We start from the raw sequence: 14,241 nt of genomic DNA on the forward strand, positions 1-14,241 counted from the left end.
CTGATAAGTGATAATAGTAACGGTATCCTGTCCCATGGACCAAGACTCTAGAAAATGACCGTTAGGACTAGGGGTGCACATACCCTACCCATACCCGCCAATCCTACCCTACCCGCCAGTTTTTTAACCGTATCCTACCCTATCCACTATTTGGCGGGTAGGGTGGCGGGTAAAAAATTTCTTAACCGCCGCTAGATGGGTAGGGTGGCGGGTAAAGCTCGAAATTATCCTACCCTACCCGCCTACCCGCCTGTTTATACTATTGATCTCTGCCGTTGGTTCTCGTTTAATCTCTGCCGTTGATCTTTCAACTATTGATCTCTGCCGTTGCTTTATATTTTCCTACAACACTAAAAACTACAAAACTAAAAACTGGATTCAGTTTTCGTTTTATCTCTGCAGAGAAACTCCCAGAACTGAATTCATTGCTAAGAAAAAAATCTAGAGAAGAGAAGATCATGAAAAGAAAAACCCTATTCTTGTGAATCCACAACGCAAAGAGAAGAACTGGCCAGGGGAGTTTTTGAGAATGGAAGAAACATAAAACCAGTACCTCTGATTTACCAGTACCTCTCACATCTCGTTTATAACTTCAAATCTGTTAACAGATCTCGTTTAGAACCTTTTAATAGGTTGATTTAAGGTAAGATCTAACTTCAAAGTTCATTTTGTTTCATTTTTTTTTTGTGTTAAATTGATTGAAAAATCATAAGGTTTCATGCATGTTGCTGGATATGAGGAATCTGAGTTTGGAAAGCTAATGAAGGGTTTAGAGAGTGGTTCTTCCTCCTAATTTGAAATCCAAACTAATTTTCAGGTGAAAATTTGAATAATTTTTTTAATAATTTGAATGGGTTTTTCTTTTATATGTTGTATTGCTTGGTGATTTTATTTGTATTTGAAGAAATTAGTTGAAATCAGTTGAGTAATATGATTGCCATCGTGAAAAATTGACATGCATGTTAACTGATTGATGAAATTTCTCATAGAAATTTAGTTTGTTCCTCATGAATGACGAGTTTCAATGCGATTCTGTTAGGAGATGGGAAAAGGCAATTGAATGAGATTTAAAATCTGTGGTCATATGTAAACTGATTGATAAATTGTCTCTTCATGATTTCTATCTAAAACCCATGTCTTTAAATGTTTAGATTATCAATATTTCAAACAATTTCAGTGAGATTTTGATTATGTGACACCCATGTCTTTAAAGGTTTATCTAAAGCAATTGAATTAGCTTTAGATTCTGCTCACAACAATAGTAGTATTAATGAAAATCATTGGTTTGATTGAACATTAGCATCATGTCAGGTGAGTGAGTACATTTAAGACCTTTTCTAGGTGGGTGAGAAAAGGAGAGATTTGTTTTGTAGTTTAAATAGACAGTTGACACTGGAGTCCAGTATATATGTTTTCTCGCAAATAACTTGTCTCCACAATGCTTGTATCTCTGCAGAATATCTCGAATGCCACTTTCCCAATAAAGATCTATACATGAGTCTCAAATTCCTTATTCCAAGTCAATACAACGCAGAATAGCACTATCATCGATACCAATAGAACCCTCTAATTCTCCAAGGGTATCTTAACCAACAGACGGATATAACTACTATCTAATTCTAGATTTCAGTGATGTTCTCTAGATTTCAGTGCTGTTATTAGGACCCTTTGAAGCCTGTTAACTTTTTTTGCTTTCTATTCATATCACTTGTTCTTTCTAGTGAGGAAGCATGGTTGAGATTACAGAATTGATGTCAACGAGACCTCCTATTCCCTCTCAAGATGCATCTCAATCCGTGCAACAAAGGGTCAGGGTTGTTATATCTCCGCCACCTCCACCTCCACCATCTTCTCAACCTGAGGTCAGGGAAAGTATGAAGCGGAACAGAACATCTTCGGTGTGGGAGCATTTCCAAAAGAGTGTTGATGAAGCTGGTATTAAATGGGGGAAATGTAACTACTGTGAAGGTGGTAAATATAGGGCTGGTGGTAAGAAGTATGGCACATCAAATTTGAAATGGCATTTGACCAAGTGTCGGAAGTATTTGGAGTCACTAGAAGCTGCGCAGTTGGACTCTCTCGGTCAGCCTAGCAATCTGGGAGATCAGCAGCAAACAGTTGGGGTTACGTTCTGTCAAGATGGATGTAGGAGAGCCTTGATAAATTTCATTATCACAGATGAACAGTCTTTCCGAATGGTTGAAGGAGAAGGATTTATAGCATTTTGTAGATATCTTGAGCCGAGGTTCAAAATTCCATCGCGGATGACCGTCTATCGTGATATCTGTGGACTGTTTTGAGTGAAAAATCCAATTTGGTGAACTATTTCAAGTCGAACAAGGTTAGAGTTTGTCTCACAACCGATACATGGACATCCATTCAGAACTACAACTACATGGTAGTTACTGCCCACTTCATCGATGACCACTGGAAGTTACACAAAAGAATAATATGTTTCTGTCAAATTACTAGTCATGGAGGTGAGCATATTGGAAGAGCATTGGAGAAATGTTTGATAGAGTGGGGTCTTGAGAGAGTGTTCACCATCACGCTCGATAATGCATCTGCAAATAAAAAAGCAATTGAATATGTCCAAGAGAAAGTTGTAAGTTGGGGATCGTCGATTGTAGGAGGTAAACATTTACATGTAAGGTGTGCTGCCCACGTATTAGCTTTAGTTGTTAAGGATGGGTTGAAGAAATATCATACTTCAGTGAGCAGAATCAGGTTGGTGGTTAAATACGTCACGGCCTCTCCTGCTAGAATGAAGAAATTCTCAGATGCCTTATTTCTTGAAAGAATGGAATACAAAAAGGGATTAGCGTTAGACGTGAAAACAAGATGGAACTCCATTTACTTGATGTTGGATGCAGCAGAAAAATACGAAAAAGTCTTTATAAGGCTAGGACGATCTGATAAATCATTTCGTGAGAGGTTTATCTTCGATATTCCCGATGAATCAGTAATGGGTGTTAATGTTGATGATATTGACAGTACTGAGTTTCTTGATGAAATAGAATCCAGTTCTTCTGATTCTGATGCTGATGAAGTTCCCTTATCTGGTCGAAGGAAAGCTGGTGTGGAAATGGGGTTGCACACAAAACTTGCAAGTATACAAGGCCAAGTTTTATAGTATAGGGATGAGTAGGGGTTTGTCCACAGGGAGTGGGAGCATACAAGAAGTTTTCCTAAGCTATCAATGAGTGCAAAGCACTATGGCAGTGAGCAGTGATAGATGAAGGCAGTGAATAGCACTAAAACAGTTAGCAAAGCAAAGCAAATGACAAAACAGCAAGGAACCAAGGCTGTGAGCCAAAGGCAGAGGTGAGTTTGTGCACTGACTTCAGTGCACACAGCTTCAAAATGCAAGAACTAAGCAAAACAGTAAAGGAAAGTAACTAAGCAGTGAATAAAAGCAGAGCTGGAATTGTAAGTGACTGAAGAAAGGAATTGTGGCTAAGCTAATGGCTTAGAATCCACCTTGGTGTCCTAGCCAAACAATGTAGTTCTAGGTTGAAATTAAGACCCTAAGCATACAATTGGAATGGAAAGAAAATCAGCTTGCTCAACTAATGTGCTCCTAGCATTGACTGTCTTTTGACAGTACAATCAATCACAAGCACACAGATGAGCACTAATCTCTCCCATTGCTCAAGAAAGACAAGCATTAAGGCTCTAACCTAGCAATTCATCATCCAACAATGAACTAAGGCTTCATCTGAGCCTTAGCTGCAGTAACTTAGTTCATGAAAAACATGTTAACAGCATCAACATTCATCACATATGCTAATTGAAACAACATTCTCAACATTGAAGATAAAAATCAAAACATCATATAACATTCACTATCAACTGTCATGCAATAACTGAAATTGAAATTGTGAAATAAAACAGAACAAAATGTTTTTCTGGATAGTCCAGAGATCATCCCCCTCTACCCCTCTACATCACCCCCTATTTATATCACCAAATACCCAATTTTTCCGAAACCCTAGAATTGAAATTAGGGTTTTCAATCTCCGAAATTTACTCACCAAAACTTTGAATTGACGTCGCCCCATGTCTTCTCTGCCTCTCTCGGTTCTTCTCCTGCTCCCAATCGCTACAATTGCTCCCTAATTTGAGGTGTTTTATCAACCCTCACCTAGGTCAGTTGGTGAGAGAGGTTAAAGCGCTTCGAATTAGGGGGATGGGTCGTGTCGGGTAATGATGGAGATGGTGGAGTTGGTGGTAGTTGGTGTAGGTAGTGGTGGTTGTGGAAGTGGAATAGGTGGTGGTACGGCAGGGTATGGTGGTTCTGTTGCAGAGAGGGGGAGAGGAAGACGAAGGTGGAGGTCGATATGGGTTAGGGTAGGGAGCTGTTTGGCTAGGTCATAGGGTTCGAGTATTAGTGTGTTAGGCGGGTGTATCAAGATGTGTGTACCACGAGCTGAAGCCGCTGGATATGGAGATGGTAGGTGGATCGGACGGCTAAGAAAGAAGCAGCTTGTAGCGACCGTAGGATGTAAAATACAACGAAGTCTACGGTGCGAGATTAGGTTAGGTGTTGTAGTGTTTAGCGGAATCATCGGGATTTGATGCACAAGCATAGGAGCGACCGTAGGATGCTGAAATGCTTCGATCTGACGGCTGAAATCCGAGACGGGCTTGGATATAGAAAATGGGTTTGGGTGAGGGTTTTGGGCCTTGGGTATGCCAGGCCCATGTCTTCTTTAAGAACAATTCTTCCTCTTCAAGCCCACTTCTAGCCTTTTGGTCTTGTGCACGACATTCTTCGCGGCTTCCTTGTGTAATTCTTCCCGGCTTTTCACTACTTTTCTGCTCCGCAAATCATCCAGACTTTATTTGATACCTAAAAATGCAAAATTAAGTAAGAAAAATATTTATTCTTGAAAACAATGAAAATACAGAATATGGGATAAAATGTAGAATTAATGCACAAAAGATGAGTTAAATGCCAACAAAAAGGGATAAATATATACAATATTTGGCACTCATCAAATACCCCCAAACCTGAATTTTACTTGTCCTCAAGTAAAACAAAACTAAGGAAATCCTAACTATACCACTGTCGCTGGTCTCTCGAATGCATTTAGCGTATGCACTAAGCCTTTTAAACCACTAAGTGTCCCTAGTGGACGAGTTAAGTCTCGTGAAGGTTTGCTTAGAACGTACCTACAAAGTTCTAGGTCAAAATATAAGCTCAGATTCCATCAAATGTGACATGTGCAAGACAGTTTAAGCTCACAGCAAAATGGAGATGTCAATCTAGCTATCAAGGCACAATCCCAGCACTGATAACAAATAAAGACATGTGATAAGAGTGTAAAGTGTATCTACACATGTGTAAAGAAAGATCTGAAGTTATGACTACTAATCACCAAGAGATAGTTTCTCAGGCTAAGAACCAAGGTCGAAATCTAGCTAGCTGTCCGGACTTTACGAGAATTGTGAATGAGTTGGAGGTATTTCACAATTACTCGCGTTGTACATCAATGGCATACACCCTCCTTGCTTATTACAATGAAACAACAAAATGACTATTTACATGACTCTTATTTACATTGACTATTCTCTTTTATTTTTGGAACAAGAGAGAATGGAATTGATAAATACTTGATTTTTTTGTATTTTTCTGATATTTTTTTCTGAATATATACATCATTTTTTTTTATTTTTTTTTTTATTTTATTTTGATAAAGAAACGCTTTTGATACATATACAAAAGGAAACAAAAGATTACATGACACTTTGCAAGAGGTAGCCCTTTTTGATGCACCCAGTTAAATTCGATGGTTGTCTTTCTTAATGTAACCTCCACCTTCTATCCCAACCAACCAAAGAACAAGCTAGTCAAGTTTCGTTCAGTATTCTAAAGTGATTGGCAATCGTAACTTCCTATCAAACACCTTGAAGATCGAGGCCATACATGTATTGGTAGATCGTGCGCGTGCAAATTTCTTATCACTATGTGAATTGTGCTAGAATCAAGGGTGCCTAAATATCTAGACTAAGACTCCTAATAATTACATATTTGCACAAGAGTCAACATTTCAAGGTAAATGAGCTCCATTTTTATGATTTTTTTTTAATTTTTTTTTTGATTTTAATTTTTTTTTTTTTTTGGAATTTTTTTTTTTCAAAAAGAAGGAGTTTTGTTTTCAATTATAGCATATTATCATGGTATCTACTCTATACCCCCAAACCTAAACTAAACATTGTCCTCAATGTTTCAAAATATGGAAAGAATTATAAAACAATATATGAAGAGGAACATGCTGAGTAGAGTAAAAGGAGAGAGAATACCCGATTGTACGGCGAAAGCGATTAAAACTCCGTTATTCAAGGCAAAAATCCATCATATTAGGAGTCACAATGGATGAGCACAAAATATACAAAAGGAAATTTAACTAACACATTATCTACAAGAAAATTTGGTTTTTAATGGGATTGGACTTTTTGGGAAAAATTTGGTTTTGTTGGGAAATTTGGTTTTGATGGGAAAACAAATTTTGGTTTTTAGGGAAACATTTGGAAAACTTTTTGGTTATTTAGGGAAAGAGTGGACCAGTTTAGTCCACATAGACTGGGTCCTCCAGGTTGGTTGTTTCAATGTCGGGTGGAAATGGCTCAAGGAATGGCTTTAATCTCTGCCCGTTGACTTTGAAAACGTTCTTGTTGGAAATCCTCCAGCTCTACAGCTCCATGAGGAAAAACTGTGCGTACTAGGTACGGACCCTTCCATCTGGAACGCAGTTTTCCTGGAAAAAGATGTAATCGGGAGTCATACAGCAAGACTTTCTGACCAGGAGTGAAGGATTTGCGTAGAATACGCTTGTCATGAAACATCTTCATCTTCTGCTTATATAACTTGGCACTGTCATAAGCCTCATTTCTCAATTCTTCCAACTCGTTGAGTTGAAGTTTCCTTTGAATTCCAGCTTCGTCCGAGAGAAGTTCAGCTCTTTGATTGCCCAGTAGGCACGATGTTCTAATTCCACAGGTAGATGGCACGGCTTTCCATACACTAGACGATAGGGGGACATGCCAATTGGTGTCTTATAAGCTGTTCTATAGGCCCACAAAGCATCATTCAATCTTAATGACCAATCTTTCCTAGACGGGTTAACCGTCTTTCTAGAATGTGCTTAATTTCCCTATTAGACTTCCACTTGTCCACTGTCTGAGGGTGGTACGGAGTAGCAACCTTGTGAGTTATGCCATACTTGCGTACTAAAGACTCAAAGTACTTGTTACGAAAATGTGAACCGCCGTCACTGATGATAGCTCTAGGGGTACCAAAACGTGCAAATATGTTTCCTTTAGAAATGAAAGTACCACCTTGTGGTCATTTGTTCTGGTTGCTATGGCTTCTACCCACTTAGAAACGTAATCAACTGCGACTAGGATGTACAACTCTGTCAGACATGGGAAATGGACCCATGAAGTATCCCCCAAACATCAAAAATCTCCACAATCAAAATGGGGTTCAATGGCATCATGTTTCTCCTCGAAATGCTTCCTAGCTTTTGACAGCGTTCACAAGCAACACAATAATCATGGCAATCCTTGAACAATGATGGCCAATAGAATCCACACTGCAAGATCTTTGCAGCGGTTTTCTTGGCACTGAAATGGCCTCCACATGCTTGGTCATGACAGAAAGATATCACATCTTTCTGTTCAGTGTTGGGGACACATCTCCTAATGATTTGGTCTGGGCAGTACTTAAACAAATATGGGTCATCCCAAAGGAAATGTTTAACTTCAGCCAGGAATTTAGCGGTCTTGTCTCGACCAACGTGAGGGCATCCTACCTGTAGCGAGGTAGTTAACAATATCAGCAAACCAAGGAAGGTCTGAGATAGACATCAGCTGTTCATCTGGGAATGATTCTCTAATCAGCTCAAATTCATCAATAGACTCTAAAGTTAATCTAGACAAATGATCAGCAACCACATTCTCACAACCTTTCTTATCACGGATTTCGAGATCGAATTCCTGTAATAATATCCATCGAATAAGGCGAGCTTTAGCATCCTTCTTGGAAAGAAGATACTTCAAAGCCGCATGGTCTGTGTATATGATGATCTTAGACCCTATCAGATAAGATCTAAACTTGTCTAATGCGAAAACGACGGCAAGCAATTCCTTCTCGGTAGTTGAATAATTGAGTTGGGCATCATTAAGGGTTTTGCTAGCATAGTATATCACATATGGTAGTCTATCAACGCTGTCCTAAAACAGCAAACAGCATAATCAGAGGCATCACACATAAGTTCGAACAAGCTTTCCAATCGGGTGGTCGGACTATAGGAGCGGTGGTGAGAAGGGTTTTTAATTCCTCCCATGCCTTCACACAAGCAGCATCGAAATTGAAGGCAACATCTTTGGAGAGAAGACTGCACAGAGGTCTGGAGATTTTGCTGAAATCTTTGATGAATCGCCGGTAAAAACCAGCATGACCTAGAAATGATCTGATCTCCCACAGAGCGGGTTGTGGTAGATGTTGAATGAGGTCAACTTTAGCTTTATCCACTTCAATTCCTTTTTTGAGATGATGTGTCCTAGAACTATTCCTGAATTCACCATAAAATGGCATTTTTCCCAATTTAGAACAAGGTTCTTTTCTTTACATCTGGATATCACGAGGGCAAGATGCTTCAAACATTCGTCAAACGAGGAACCAAAAACAGAGAAATCATCCATAAAGATCTCGAGAAAACTATCTATCATGTCAGAGAAAAAATGCTCATCATGCAACGCTGAAAAGTAGCAGGTGCATTACACAACCCGAAGGGCATACGTCTATAAGCAAACGTCCCAAATGGACACGTGAATGTAGTTTTTTCCTGATCTTCCGGAGCAATGTGAATTTGGTTATAACCGGAAAAGCCATCTAGAAAACAGTAGTGACTGTGTCCAGACACACGTTCTAGCATTTGGTCAATGAAAGGGAGCGGGAAGTGATCCTTCCTTGTTACTGTGTTCAACTTCCTGTAGTCGATGCATACTCGCCATCCTGTGGTTGTACGAGTAGGGACTAATTCATTCTTGTCGTTCTGAACTACAGTAATGCCTGACTTCTTAGGCACAACTTGAATGGGACTAACCCATTTGCTATCGGTATTGGGTATATGATACCCGCATCAAGTAGTTTCAGGATCTCTCCTTTGACTACATCTCTCATGTTAGGATTAAGTCTCCTTTGCATTTCCCTAGATGGTTTGGCATTCTCTTCAAGGTTAATGTGGTGCATGCAAATGGTGGGACTAATTCCTTTGAGATCTGAGATGGTCCATCCTAAGGCCTCTTTGTGTTCCTTAAGTACTTCTAAAAGCTTACTTTCCTGTTCCGTGTCTAAACATGATGAAATAATGACAGGTAAAGTATCAGAAGAACCTAGGAATGCGTACTTCAACGTACTAGGCAATGTTTTCAATTCAAGCTTGGGTGGCTCAACAATGGATGGAATAAGCTTGGAATCAGAGAGTAAGGGTGGTTCCACTTCATATTTCCTTTCAGTGATGTCCATTTGAGGTACAGATTCGAGCATAGATAGGACGTCACTACAGTATGCATCATCATAGGAATCTGAGTTAAAGTTCTCCATACATGCTTGAAAGGGGTCGATGGATAGAATGTTAGTCAATGAATCTTGCATTAATCCTTCAATCATATTAACTTCATGCACATCATCATCATCAAGATTCACAGGTTGTTGACTAATATCGAACACATTCAATTCTACCGTCATGTTACCAAAAGACAGTTTCAACACTCCATTACGACAATTAATGATCGCGTTGGACGTAGCCAAGAAAAGACGTCCTAAGATGACAGGAATGTGACAGTCTGGGTTTTGTACAGGTTGAGTGTCTAAGACAATGAAGTCTACGGGAAAATAGAATTTGTCAACCTTGATCAAAACGTCTTCGACCACTCCACGAGGAATCTTGACAGATCGGTCTGCCAGTTGTAGAGTGATAGATGTTGGCTTCAACTCCCCAAGACCTAACTGCTCATAAACAGAATATGGCAGTAGGTTAACACTTGCACCTAGGTCTAGTAACGCTTTATTGACCGTGTGTTCTCCTATAGTGCAAGAAATTGTTGGACATCCTGGATCCCTAAACTTGGGTGGAGTTTTGTTCAGAATGATGGAACTCACCTGCTCAGCTAAGAAAGCACGTTTTTGCACATTGAGCTTGCGCTTTTGAGTACACAAGTCTTTGAGGAATTTGACATAAGCAGGGATTTGCTTGATTGCTTCAAGAAAAGGAATGTTGATGTTGACTCTCTTGAACAGATCTAACATCTCATTATAATGGGTACTTTTCTGTTGATAGATCAATCTTTGAGGAAATGGGGCAACAGGAGAATGAGTTGGCAAAGGGACATTCACAGCAGTAGAATTGTCAGGCTTTCCAACTTGCTCAGATTCTTTGGTTTTCTGGGGTTGTGGAGACAGCGTGGAATTTGTATCAGATTCATTAGGTTCGCCCACGTTGTTCTCGATGACTTTACCACTTCGGAGGGTGGTAATGGCATGGACTTGATCGGGTGAGGTTTCAGTGCAGGATGTTGTACCTGTTTGAAATATCCTCTTTGGATTTTGTTGGGGTTGGCTCGGAAGTTTACCCTTTTCTCTCTCACACATTTGATCCATCTTTTGATCTAGATTTTTCTGACTTTGCATCAAACTCTGGAACATTTCCTCTAGGGTGGATAATCTCTTGTCGGTATTGTGTTGAGGATGTGATTGTTGTTGAGAGTTTGATTGTTGTTGAGGGTTTCTCGGGTGTTGATAACCTTGATTGTTCTGATATCCCTGATTGTTTTGATAGCTCTGATTGGGTTGAGATGGTCCTCCCTGAGTGGGTCCTTTCGACCATGAAAAGTTAGGGTGGTTTCTCCATCCTGGATTGTAGGTCTGTGAATAGGGGTTATGTTCTTGTTTTTGAAACATGGCATGTGCCTGTTCAAGCCTAGATTCCTGGACTGCAAGCAAATCGGGACAATTTTGGAATTGATGGTTGGGATCGTTACAAGCGGCACATACAGCCGAAGCGACATGTTCTCGGAGAGTAGTGGTGGAAGGTTTTGAATTTTTATGTAGTTCTAACTCTTCTAATCTCCTAACTATTGATGCCATGTTTGCTCTTCCCTCGAAATCTGCTTCAATCCTAAAAGCCTTCGCTTCGGATGTAGTCTTTCTGGGTTCACGGATGGATTCCCACTGTTGCGTCTTTTCAGCTACTTCAATCAAGAAGTCCCAAGACGCATCAGCAGTTTTGTCTACGAATAGACCATTACACATCGACTCAACCGTTGTTCGGGTGGACACATCTAGACCTTCATACAAAATTTGCACAAGTCTCCATTTTTCAAAACCATGATGGGGACATTGGAGCAATAATTCATTGAATCTCTCCAGGTATCTAGCTAAGGTCTCACCTTCTAATTGCACAAAGCTATTTAGACTTTGACGAATTGTCGCAGTCTTGTGATTTGGGAAAAACTTTTTGAAAAACTCCTTTATGAGGTCATCCCATGTCATGATGGATTGAGGCTGTAAAGCATAGAGCCAGGCCTTTGCCTTATCTTTCAGGGAGAAAGGAAAGAGCCTTAACTTTAGGGTTTCGTCGGACATTTGAGTGAAACGCAGAGTTCCACAAATTTCCTCGAATTCTCTCACGTGGTGGTACGGGTTTTCATTCTCAACACCTCTAAAAATAGGAAGCATCTGTATTGTGCTTGATTTCAGCTCATAATGGCCATTAGCCTCGGGTAGCACAATACAAGAAGGTTGACTGGCTCTAGTTGGGTACATATAATCCTTGAGGGTACGGGGTTCTCCCATTGTTTCTGGTTGATCTGGACTGTCTCCCTCAGAACTTAGAATTTCGATAGGTTCGTCTGGGTTAATTCTAACAAGTCTGTTTGTTTGGTCTCTGTAGGTCACAATCATGTCCTAGTAGGTACCCTAACTAACATGTTGGTCAGACAGAGCAATCGGAAACAATTTGGCCCACAAGGGTTACGAAGATTTGGTTTTTGAGTGGGTTTTGGTTTTAATAAGGGATTTTGTTTTTGGTTTAAAATTGGGTTTTGGAAAAGTTTTTGAACTAAACCTAGCATAAATTAGCACAACCCATAAAAGAAAATAAAAACAATAATAATAATTACAAGCCCATAAAAGAAAAATAAAATAAAATAAAAGAAAAATAAAAATAAAAATAATTATTACAAGCCCAAATTAAAAATAAATTAATTATTACATACCCAAATTGAATATTTAATGGGGCCCAAGTGGGTTACTCATGGTTTAGGCTTACTTGGTTAAGGAGGGAAGCCCAGTTAGGCTTTTGTTCCCTTTAGTTGCACAGCCCAGTTGGGATTTAGGATCGTCCTTAGCAGCTCACGCTCAAGCCCAGCAACAACAGGTGGAACAGAGCCCAGCAGCAGCAACGAAGCCCAGCTCACAGAAGACCACGAGCCCAGCAACAGAAGAATGCAGAGCCCAGCAGCACTTGGCAAGCCCAGTTCAGAGAAGTACAAGCCCACCAGTAGAAGGCAGAGCCCAGCAGCAGCAGGTAGCAGCCCAGTTGCTTTGGCTTGGCAGCAGGCTTGGCAGCAGCAGGCTTTGGCTTACCAGCAGCAACAGCAGCAGCAACTCAGTGGCACCTGCAAGTGAACAAGAGTGCAATGATATCAGGAGACAGCTTCAAGCACAGCAAGGTAAGATGCAATTTTCAGCAGAGTATGCAGTAGTAGATGAAAGACAGCAAAGGAAAAGAAATTCAACACACAGCACCACTCCCCGGCAGCGGCGCCAAAAACTTGGTGTGGAAATGGGGTTGCACACAAAACTTGCAAGTATACAAGGCCAAGTTTTATAGTATAGGGATGAGTAGGGGTTTTTCCACAGGGAGTGGGAGCATACAAGAAGTTTTCCTAAGCTATCAATGAGTGCAAAGCACTATGGCAGTGAGCAGTGATGGATGAAGGCAGTGAATAGCACTAAAACAGTTAGCAAAGCAAAGCAAATGACAAAACAGCAAGGAACCAAGGCTGTGAGCCAAGGGCAGAGGTGAGTTTGTGCACTGACATCAGTGCACACAGCTTCAAAATGCAAGAACTAAGCAAAACAGTAAAGGAAAGTAACTAAGCAGTGAATAAAAGCAGAGCTGGAATTGTAAGTGACTGAAGAAAGGAATTGTGGCTAAGCTAATGGCTTAGAATCCACCTTGGTGTCCTAATCAAACAACATATTTCTTCAATCAATCGCTGACCCATCCTTCCTCTGACTTCACTGCTGCTTCCCATGCCTTTTCTAGCTTCGATTGATAACATGCAATCATTCTCATCAATTCCACACGTCACTGAAATCGTGTGATGTTGATGAAGTTGATTGAAAGTTACCATGTGCGGTAGGTGGTGGTGATGATAAAGAAGGTGGTGTGGTTGTGGCAGAGGTATGGTGGCGGAATGGGTGTTGCAGTTGCAGCTCTGCAACTGTCGGGTGGAGGAGAAGAAGAAAGAAAGAGGAGAAGAATGGGTCGACAGTTTAGGGTATAGGGTATCCGTTTTTAGGGTGTTGAGCGGGCGCATCAAAGTTAGATGTTGGCGAAGCTGAGCCACTGGAATCGAAGCTGGTAGGTGAATCGGACGGCTCCGCCTGAAGAGGCTGGTATCGACCGTCGGATGTCTTGATACAACGAAGTTAACGGCTCTAGATGGGGTTAGGTGTTGAAGTGTTAAGCGGAAGTATCGAGATTTGATGCGCAGGCAAAGAAGCGACCGTAGGATCTAAATGTGATCTAATCTGAAGGATTGGAATTTAGGCACTATGGTGTTTTGCAGGTACTTCAGATTTTGATGAACGATGAAGAAGCGACCATTGGATGATGAGATGGATCCAATCTAACGGCTGAGAATGGAGGCGGGTATGGATATAGAAAATGGGTTTGGGTAAGGGTTTTGGGCCTTGGGTATGCCAAGCCCATATCTTCTTTAAGAACAATTCTTCCTTCTTGAGCCCATTCCTAGCTTTTTGGACGTGCGCTCCATTCTTTGCGGCTTCCTTGCGTAATTCTTCCCGGCTTTTCACTACTTTTCTGCTCCGCAAATCATCCAGACTTTATTTGATACCTAAAAATGCAAAATTAAGTAAGAAAAATATTTATTCTTGAAAACAATGAAAATACAGAATATGGGATAAAATGTAGAATTAATGCA

Source organism: Papaver somniferum, chromosome 7, assembly GCF_003573695.1.
Source record: "Papaver somniferum cultivar HN1 chromosome 7, ASM357369v1, whole genome shotgun sequence".
Classification (NCBI taxonomy): domain Eukaryota; kingdom Viridiplantae; phylum Streptophyta; class Magnoliopsida; order Ranunculales; family Papaveraceae; genus Papaver; species Papaver somniferum.